General features: G+C 35.1%; 1 long non-coding RNA gene across 1 annotated transcript; it reads left to right on the plus strand.

The window, feature by feature from the left end:
- The first annotated feature begins 1891 nt into the window (after positions 1 to 1891).
- Positions 1892 to 5150, plus strand: LOC105804475 (uncharacterized). Its single transcript, XR_008191305.1, has 2 exons — positions 1892 to 2217; positions 2311 to 5150. It is a non-coding gene; the product is annotated as an uncharacterized LOC105804475 (long non-coding RNA).
- The last annotated feature ends 6459 nt before the right edge of the window (positions 5151 to 11609 follow it).

Raw genomic sequence — 11609 nt, forward strand, 5'->3', positions numbered from 1 at the left:
ACGATGGGTGACAATAGTTATAAGGACCCAAAATTATTTTTTAAAATTTAACTCGAACAAATATATTCGATTCGATTCGAATTCCATCTTACTCGACTTGATTCGAGAAAACTTCAAATAAGGTTAGGATGATAAAATAAGATTCGAAAACTCGATTAACTCGAAAATTTTCGATTCGATTCGAGTCGATTCGATTCGATCGAATGCTCACCCCTAGTATAAGGTGAATGGTGTAGAGACTAATCATATGCTTTTGTAAAGTACATTTATCCAAATTGTAATGGGGAAATCATATGCTTAAATGATCAAATTTTTCCTTTCAGTTTATGTTTATTGTCATTGCATTATTTACTAAGCTAAATTAAATTAGGCAGAAACAACAAATATTAGTCATTACTTCCAAGCATACTGTTAAATTACATAAAAAACAACCAACATTGGTCAATCAACATTTGCAACTGCTAGCATATGCCTCTTACCACTACTGCCAGAAAAGAAACCTATGCTGATGCATACAATACATAACATAGAGCAAGAAAATAATATCTTATACATTGACTTCTCTTTCTTGATAACTTTAATTTTTTGCTTCATGGTCAACATTTTCTTATTTAATGCTACTTCTTCAACACCAAAAATTGATCTACCTCATTCAACCTCAATGTCAACAGTACTACTGCAACCATTATGGTTACCATCAAATGCAACCAAATCCATAATATTCTTTCTAAGTGCTAAATTATCCATCAAAAGATTTCGTTCACTATCATGCAATTGACGCAATAAATCAGTCGCACGGTCACACATTTTCCCATTGTACCACTTGAAGAAATCACAACCTACACCCTACAAACAAACCTCAATTCAGCCAAATTGAAATAATACAAAATGAAAACAAAACAAATAGTGAGATTTATGAAATCATCAAAGTTGAGCTCAAGCTTAATTTGCAAATAAAAAACTTCACTTACCCAAAAATCTGAACAACCATAAAATCTCTTCCCCAGATTTAAATCACTCCATGAAGTGTCTCTTAGAGCTAACATATTGCAGTGACATTTTACTGCTAGTCCATCATAGACATACTCCTTCCGTGATGAAGTAACAATATTTACGTATGATGATTTTTTCTTCGAACCATGCATTACCCGACCTTTAGACTGACTATTCGAACTATGTGAATCCATGATTTTAGACGACAAGGAAGAAAAATAAAAATTTCTGGAAAGATTAGGGATTTCACGATTTGGTTCTAAGGGATTAAGGATGTAGAAAAATCCCTGAATCAATGATTCAAAAAGGAGATTGCTGAAGATTTTAGGGATTCAATAAAGATTTTGGATGTTATAGATTTAGGGAATTTCACAATTTTGGGGATTTTAAAATTTGGGAAAAAAGTTTCGAATTTAGGGGTTTGAGATGTTTTGGGGATTTAGGGTTCTTTTATTTTATGTTTATTAATTTTTTTTAATTTTTTTGACATGTTAGCATTATTATTTTAAGGTCTACAACGTCATCAGTCAACTAGAACGCCACATAGACCAATTTTTTTGACTGACTGTTGACTGACAATCAGCTAACGGATACCTTTTCAACTGGGTTGATGTCTGAAAAATCCGTTACGTTGAGGGTTGATTTCAGAAAATAAAAAGGTTAGGGGCATATATTCAAAAGCCCCCAAAGGTTGAGGGCTTTTTTTTTGTAATTATGCCTAGTTTATACACCGTCATTTGACACTAACATGCGTATATATTTCAATTCTAAAAGATTTAATATTTAATGAATTTTTTAATAGTCATTGGTTTTTTTTCTACAATTCTATCAACCGATGGATTAAATAAAAGAAGATTTCAGTTTACAAAGATATGCCTTGTTAGCGCCATTACAAGCATTCCACCACTAGTGGCTAAAACGGGAGATGCCTAAGGTCATACAAAATGCAGAAAAGCATTTATTACTAAATATATGCCTATGAAAACCACTCGGTGAACCTAAACCTAAAGCAAAAAAAGAGAAATAGAAAAAAAAACAATTGATAGAAAAGTAGAAACTTTACAAAACCTAAGAATCTTTCTATCTTCTCTTAGAAAAAAAAGCCCCAACTTGCATCAAAGAGAGTCTCCTGATGGACTGGTTCTCCTCTAAAATTTCTACATTTGAAGTTTCTTGCTTTTTCCAGTCCATAACACCACTGAGTTCTTCGAAGACTATACTTTAGTATCCTTCAGACTTAGAGAAAAAATCCCATTTCGTTTATACCCTTTGAGAGCCCTTTCTATCTTTTTTAACAAAGTGTTCCACTTTTGACAGGATTTCTTCCACCCAGTACATTGAAGTTTCAAATCCATGTCCTCGTGTTGCCAGTGCATGCACCGCCTCATTCGTCGTCCCCGAGACATGCCTAAAAGATAAGTATCTGAACCTGTATGATCTATTGTTAATTTCTTTGGGAATGTTTCCTATTATTGATCTATCATTCTCTGTAATTTTTATCCTTTTTATCATTGTTAGAGCGTCCCCTTCTACACTCATCTTTCTAAAGCCCATTTCTTCTGTGAAATTGACTACCTATTGGCACGCCTATGCTTCTGCAGTGGTTGGATTTTAAACATTCTCCCATGGGTAAGTGCACAATCCCATTACAAACCCATCTTTATTTCTGATTATAACCCCGAATATGGCTTTGCTCAAACGTTTTTGATAAGATGTATCAAAATTAACTTTAACTATCTCCCCCTCGGGTGTTTCCAAAACTTCCTTCGCTGTTCTTTGCTTAATCTCAATAGTATCTTTCAGTTTTTTCAGTTTTGATATGTATACTTTGATAAATCGTGTAACAACACGTTTTCAGTTGTGTCAGAAATAGTAGTTTCAGGACCACAAATCTAACGAGAGAGTCCATAAATATTATTAGTTAATATTTATGAGTCAAGTATACTATTAATGAAATTTTGATTTAATAAATTTTATTGGTTGGTCATATAGTCAAGTTCAAGTGGTTAATCCTTAAAGTCAAGTGGTTTTAGAAAAAAAGGTATCATGATCTCGTGTCTATAAACCGAGCCCATAAATATTTTGTTAAATATTTGCTACTAGGGCCATATTAAAATTTGGTTAAGAACTTTTAATGTTTAAATAGTTAATTAATTAAAATGGACTAAATCGTAAAGGATGCAAAATGAGTTTTTATTAGTTAAATGAGTTAGATGGTTAAGGAAGATAAAGTTATAGGCTTAGATGATAATTAAACTATATAAATGTGTAGTGGACATTTATGGACAAAGAATTGTTTTTATTCATTAAATTATTAAGGTTAAAAAGTTAATTTAATAATTAATGACATAAACAAATAAGGAATTAGCTATCATCATCTTCATTTTTTCCTTTTGTTTGTCGAAACCACAATTGTTAAGTGAAGAAACATTCAACCAAGCTTGTCTTTGGTGCATGGTATGTTTTTTATCCCATTTTTTTATGTTTTTTTTTATGTTTTTTGTGATCATTTTAGCTTAATCTAGCTAACCCAATGGTCAATCTGTAAAAATGTTAAAAGTCTAGGGACTTTCCATGAATGAGTTTGAGGTGTTTTTTATTTCAATTGATAGATTATTAAAGTTGGTAGTTAAATTTAAGTATTTTGTTAAATGATTTTTGATAATTTTAATGTTTAGGGATTAAATTATTGAAATGGTAAAATTTAATATAAATTGTGTGGAATGAGGAAAAATATGGGTTGTTATAAGACTAAGGGAAAATCGACTAGCATGAATTTTAATTAAAAGTGGCTAATTTGCAAGTTTCGAATTTAGGGACTAAATTGTAGAAAAGATAGAATATTAGGGGTAAATTTGTACATTAATAATGAAAGGGTTTAATTGCATAAAACTACTTGTTAGAATACTGAAAATTTCTTAATTGGGCTGCATAAAGCTAAAGTTTTGGACTAGTTGTCGACTCCATTTTAGTAACTGTTTCAATCGAGGTAAGTTCGTATAATGGTAAAATAGTTAATTTCTAATTTAAATGAATGATTAGTTAATGTTATACTTTGTTTAATTATTATTGAATTTACCCATGTTAATTAGTGATTTGGGTGGATTTGTAATGTTTATACAATTGATGGATATTTGTGAAAAACGTGAGTTGTATAGATGTACATAATTGAAATGATAGAAATGGAAGAAGTTAAAGGACTGATATATAAAAGTGTCCCGTTTGAACCTTAAGAATTCTTAAGATACAAATGACATGTCATTAGGGACTATACGATTTCGGGTGTTGGTCCTGGATGTCCTACCGATGGCTGAGGTCCTACATTTGTTGGGGATTCTCCACAGCTCTTATGAGCAGCATCGTGTAGCTAACATCCCGACCCACAGCTAGTGTGAGCAAGCTCATTTCATAGCTCGTGTGAGCATTATAGAGACGATTATAGTTACATGTAAAAGCACAGTTTGTGTGAGCATTTCCTGAGTATCTGATGTTATTCTATTTGGTTCAACGGGTAATTAAAGTTTAAAACAAAAAGGTGTATTTATGGAATGAGCTATGTCATTGAGAATATGGAATGGAAATGTAATATATGTAATTGAATGGAAATTAAGGCATAAAATGGAAATGTGTATATATGCATTGGTTCATGTTAATGAACATGTGAAAAGGAAAAGTATGGATTGAAAAGGGAACTAATTGAACATGTGATGAATAGTTTTATATTGAAATTCATTTCATGAATGCACCATGTTTCATAGGTTGATATATTTTTAAGTATATCTACTAACCATGTGGAATGTTGTGAATAGGAAAGAAAAGTATCCATATGATGTGATCAATGATTGAATGGTTTAATCATTTTATGTTCGGTAAGTTTAAGTTCCATTTATACGAGCTTACTAAGCATTAGTTACTTATGTAGTTGTTTTTCTCTATTTTGTAGATCATCAGAAAGCTCGATCGGTTGGAATCACTTCGGAGCACGATCACTCTATTAAATCATCATTTTGGTAGACTTTGGTTATTATGTTGATGGTTATAAATGGCATGTAATAGGTGTATTATGTTATTTGGCCAATATGATGTGATTTGAGAGTTCTTGTTCATATGTTTTGATTTTGGCTTATTAATGTATATGTAAATATGTGATTTGGTTATTTGCGAATGTTTTTTGAAGTAGGTGACTTTTGGTAGCATTGAGATGTGAAAGAGTGGTCAAATAGTATGTGAGATGCATGTTTAAGATTAGTCTTCTAGTAATAGTTTGAATTGTTTTTTATGTTTATTTGTGGTACCAATGAGGGTATATTGGATAGGCATTTAGATTGAATGATATATGTGTTTTGCCACGTTTAGGACTTAAATGTAATCTTGGTTCCTTTGATGTTTTGAGATTATGATAAGTTTACTATGATCAAGAGTTTAGTTGGTGTTGTGGTATAAATGATGATGTAAATAGGTGAAGTTGCTCTTGTGCATATTCCATCTTATATTAGGTAAGTCATGGTTGAATGGTATGCTATTAAAAAGGTTGTTGGTATGTTTGATCTAAGTTTATTGAATGAACTTGTAATGTTGAATGGGATTATATTTAGTTTGTGATTGTGGTACCTTTTGTTGGTATATTGGTTAGTCTCACTACACCAAAACAGGCTTTTAGCGGCGCTTTTTTAGGCCTTTAGCGGTGCTTTTTAGTGCCGCAAAGCGCCGCAAAAGATGCCGCTAAAGATAGCGCCGCTACCTTTAGCGGCGCTTTCACAAAAAACGCCGCTAAAGGTGTTGGTCTATAGCGGCGCTTCTATCACAAACACCGCTGAAGACTAAGAGCTTTAGCGGCGTTTTTAATATAACCGCCGCTATAGATTGGTGTCTTTAGCGGCGTTTTTTGAAAGCGCGCTATAGATCGAGTCTTTAGCGGCGTTTTTATATAAGCCGCTATAGATACATGGCCTTTAGCGGCGCTTTTCCCAAAAACGCCGCAATAGACCCTGATCTATAGCGGCGCTTATCCAGAAAATGCCGCAATAGACCCTGATCTATAGCGGTGCTTATCCAGAAAACGCCGCTAAATACCCTTTGTCTATATAAGCGGTAACCGGCAAAAACGCCGCTAAAGACCCTAATCTATAGCGCGCTTTTACCAAAACGCCGCTAAATTTGGCAGATTGTAAATTTTTTTATATTTTCGCCTCTCGTAAAAAATAAATCAAAAGAAATCATATCTAAACCACCAAAAGTAACAAATCTATGGATTAAACAAATAATATAATAAATATCAATAAATATAAACAAATTCAGTATTATTCTTACAAAATGTTAAAAGTTAAAATGATAATTGAAAGTCAAAATTGAAGTATATTTACACGATAGTCTAAGACGGCAATTTGGCTTGCATCTTTGAAACATCTTCATCATACTCTGAGCTGCTTCTTTGAGTTCATCGAACTTTGACGCTCTGCTTCCTCATTGTAGCCTCTGCTTCCCTCGCTTTAGCCTCTGCTTCCCTTCTTTGACCTATTCTTCTCTCGCCGTCGCCTCTGCTTCTCTTCTTTGCCGATCTCGCTCTAAGTCTTCTTGGAGTTCTTCATACTTTCGTTGAACCTCGGCTTCTCTCGTTCTTTGCATCTGCTTTAAGTTGTAGTGGAGTTCTTCATATCTTTTGAACATCGACTTCTCTCGATGTTGCCTCCGCTTTAAGTTGTGTAATTTGCTCGGTTGTTGTCGCTTGCATCGAGCAATCTGGTCCCTTAACCTCGAACTTGACTTCATTTCGACTCCCCGAAGGCATATCTTTGTTCGAGCTAGATCCAAAATATTGGGACGGGTTAACAAAAGATCCTTGGAATCGAACCCACCATACCTTTCAGACCAAAACTTCGGTGATAATCCGGTTATCAATATCGTCAATATGAACAGAACTATCCTTTGGATGCAATCGCGTCAGACTCGCCTTTTTATTCTTTAATTTTTCCTAAAAATAAATCACACATAGATAGGAGCATAATATATATTAAAAATAAGAATGCAACATAACTTAACAATATTTGCATTATAATAAATGAAATAAATCATTAGAAAGTAAACACTATATAAATAATTAAAACAAGTGAAATTGTATTAAGCAAACGTACCATAATTTCTGTAGCTTCAGGAGTCATAGGGTTTCCATCTTTCTTCCTATGTGTAATGTCAAAAAGTTGAAGTCGTCCAACTTTTTGACCGGACGACAGTTCCTACAATACAATAGTAAAAATATTAATTGATAGAAAGTAATAAATATCTGCCAATATTAAAAGCATTTCAAAATACCTCTGCATGAGCTACACACGCAAAACTTTTCGACCCAGCTGTGTGAGTGAATTTTTGTTCTTTGCCTACTGCTTTTCCAACTTGTTCACGATCCTACATTATGAAATTATTAGTACGTTAATTAGGAAATACTATACACCAAAATAATTACAAAATTTTATAAGTTACACATACCTCTCCTTTCTTCGAAGTCCAAAATCTAACGACCTCTTCCCACTGGTACCTCAGCATTCCCGGCGGGACATTTTGTAATCTCTCGTCAAGTGTTGTTTTTGTTTTAAAATATTCTTTCTTTAAAGTGCTCTTATGGTCTCTCCATCTTTTTCCCAATGCCTTCTTTACATAAGCATCGGAGACCTCTAGAGCAAATCTCGCCTACAAAAAACACAATTTAAGAAAGTAAATGTAAACGAAACTTAAACCCAAGTATTATAAATGACATACACGTTTTGTTACCTTAATGTTATCGAGAGCTTGGTTCTTGTTACTCTCGGGCACTTTATGCCATGACTCGAAGTTAATTGGCAACATATTTGCATTCCGTGCTAGAATGCCCATGTATCCTGCTAAAAGGCGGGCTTCTGATCCAACAGGCTGACCAAAGCTATTACTGGATACTTGGACACGCTCGACTAGATCTAGGTCGTATAAATCGCTCAGTACTGTACGTCCGCGAACTCTCCGCGTCTCACCAGTGTCATCTGAAAAATAAAAGTATTGTAATATACGAAATTTAAAAAAAATAAACAAGAAGTCAGCACACATGAAAATTAAATGTTAAATTACTTTGAACTTCTATATGTTCCTCAGGTGTAACCTAACATTCAAGATCAATTGCGATCTGTTGTTCGGTCTTTGTTTGTTTCCGCCGAGTTTGGAGTACCTTGAACAATGCGGTGCGATCGCACTTTTCTTCTAGGCATTTTATCTGCAATACAAATAAATTAGTTGAAAACTTAGTATACAATTACAACAATAACATCATTCGTAAATATAATTAGACAATCGTAAAAGCTGACTACATTATAATTCGTAAATATCTTCATCCGTATCCTGGCGGACCAATTGAAATTGTGTACTAGTACTAGGGATGTTTTCGTTTAAGTTACATTCGAAATGGTAAAGTTTGTGTTCATCATCAATGTCATCTCTACTTCTCGCCCATGTCAAACAAGTCTCTAGGGATGTTACGGAGTACAACGTACCAACCCTCATCAGTTGGATCTTTTGAGTAAAAAACTTGTTTGACTTGAGAAGGGAATACATACGGCTCATCAATCAATTGTTGTCTGTGTGAATCAATCGGCGAAGTTTACCATTGTGAAACTAAATTGATCTTGCTTGATTCCACGTGCAGTATTAACATCGGCCCAATCACCTCGAAATAAGACAACTTTCCATTTGCCGTAGTAATCCAACTCAATTATGTCAGTAAGAAGTCCAAAATATTCCACATTTCCCTCCACAGGATTTTTGTCCCTAGCACTAGCATAACTTGTAATTGAGGAATTAACAACTATTCCACAATTTTGCGTTCTCCTCAATCTCTCGCGATATTTTGTATGAAATCGAATCCGTTTATGAGGAATGCACTATATCTTTTAACCACCGATTTGGACCTTGGGAAAGCCATTTAACTTCGTCGGTGACGTTCTTCCCACTCAAACCTATTGAATGGAAAGTAAACCGAGTAATTAAAATGTTTTGAACAAATATTGTTATTTGTCGGTGAAAGCTCAATTACATACCGTTTGACTTAACCATTCATGAAAAGATTCTAAACAACTTATTGATATCTCGATATTGTGTTCTTGGGAGCTGACGAGATCTCAATATTTGTTTGTACTCACTATGTTACAAATATGTTAAGTTTGTTAGACTATAAACAATTTTGAAATGATAAATATTTATCAAATTTCTAGAACTTACTTGCGTAAAGGTTCCATTGATTCGTGGTGGAGCAGAACATATCGATGTGCTTGTACCCACGATAAATCATCTAATTCGCAATTTCAACTTTACCGATTGGTTCTCCAAAACTTTGGAACAAATAACTGTCGGCAAAGTTACGATCCGTGAGTCCAAATTTCTATTTGGTCATTCAACCTTGTTTCAACATCTTCCAAATATCTTGAGCAGAAGGTCATACATTCCTCGCCAAGTAGCCTTGACAATCGATCCTTCTGGATAACGCTTGTTGCGGCAATAAGACTTTAATTTTGATAGGAACCTAAACACAATATACAACATTGTCAAAAGTTGTAACTAAAGGCACATGGGTGAATGAAGGAAAATTTACAAAATTGTAATTAACACCTTTCTATGGGATACATCCATCGATAGAAGACGGGTCCGCCAAGAATTGCTTCATGCGGGAGATGGATTATCAAGTGAACCATAATAGTGAAGAAGGAAGGTGGGAAGATTTTCTCCATGTTGCATAGAGCTAAAGCGGCTCGATCCTGTACCTTCTGAAGTTCTTGAACATCCAAAACTTTGCCACAAATGGCTTTCATTATATTGGATAGTTCAATTATACAAGACGTCACCTTCTTCGAAATACAACATCGTAGAGCAACTGGCAGTAAATCTTGCATCAAAATGTGATAGTCATGTGACTTTAGCGAATATAGTCTTCGATCTTTAACACTAACACATCGAGATATATTTGATGCATACGCATCTGGAACCTTTATATCCTTCAACACCATGCAGAACACTTCTTTCTCTGTCTTCGACATTGAGAAAATTGAAGGCGGCAACCGATATTTACCATTCGGAAGTGGATTCGGATGAAGATCGGTCAATTCCCATCGAACTAAATCATGTCGACTCGAAGATTGTCTTTTGATTTTCATCTACATTCAAAATTGTACAGACAATGTTCTCGCAGACATTTTTCTCAATATGCATAACATCAAGATTGTGTCGTAAAAGGTGGTGCTCCCAATAAGTTAACTCAAAAAAAATACTTCTTTTTTTCCACAAGTCCGCCTTATTAGGATCGTTCTCTTCATCGGAGTTATCATCAGCTTCATCATTTGATCTTCTATTTTTTTGCGTGTTTGCCGGTTGATTCATCTTCCCATAACTGAAATTCATATCTTCCAACATTAACAAGATTTTAGATCCACTTGTCTGCGAAGGAGCTTCTCGAACTCTTGATGCAGTCAAATGCGAACTCGAAATCTAAATCTATGATTTCCGGTAACCACCGCGATGCCCCATGTAAGAGAACTTCTTCCCATTGTATAACCATTGCGAACATGTCATGCAAACTGTGAGAACACGCATAACGACCCTTGGTACTTCAACCGGATAAATTGGCGTGGCGGGAAGTCATTAATGGTCCACATCAAAGCTGCACGTAAATTAAAGTTCTCCTTTCTCAAGACATCGTATGTCTCGACACCACCCATAATTGTTTTAACTCTTCAATAAGTGGTGTAAATAAATGTCGATATCATTCCGGGCCCTTTCTCTCGGGGATAATCATAGATAAGATAAGGAAGATTGCTTCATGCAAATCCACGGAGGCAGATTGTAAGGAACAAGCACCACTGGCCATGTACTGTATGCAGTACTCATGATCTTGTAAGGATTAAATCCATCAGATGCTAGACCAAGCCTGACACTCCTCGGATCGCTTGCAAAGCTTGGAAATTTATTGTCAAATGATTTCCAAGCTAAAGAATCTGCCGGATGCCTTAATAGTCCATCATCGGTTCGTCCTTCATGGTGCCATGTCATTGACTCCGCTGTCTTCGACGACATGAAAAGCCTTTGAAGCCTTGGTATCAGCGGAAAATACCGCAAAATCTTGACCGGCTTCTTTCTTGGCTGTGCATCATTTTCATCGTCGTTCCCATCTTCTGTGTTTCTATTCATCCAACGGGACTCGCCGCATACATGACAGCACTGTTGGTTTCTCCGATCGCCCTAGTACAACATGCAATCATTCGGGCAACTATGGATTTTGTTGTACCCAAGACCTAAGTCTTTTATCATTTTCTTCATATCTTTGCATGACTGGGGGATTTTTGCAAACGGAAACATTTCTCTCAAAAACTCTAACAGCATTGTCAATGAGTTCCCGGTCCACCCTCCGAAACATTTTAACTGGAAAAGACGAATGCAAAACGACATTTTTGAAAATTTCGATCCCTCATATAGTTCTTCGTTCATCTCATTAAGTAGCGCGTAGAACTTTGCCGCTTCTCTATTCTGCTCTTCATGATGTTGGTTTCTTCCGGGTTTGGTAAAAGCATTTCCACCGAGATTACAATCATCAGATGGCACAAAGTCGG

The sequence above is a fragment of the Gossypium raimondii genome, chromosome 11 (genome assembly GCF_025698545.1).
Source record: "Gossypium raimondii isolate GPD5lz chromosome 11, ASM2569854v1, whole genome shotgun sequence".
NCBI lineage: Eukaryota > Viridiplantae > Streptophyta > Magnoliopsida > Malvales > Malvaceae > Gossypium > Gossypium raimondii.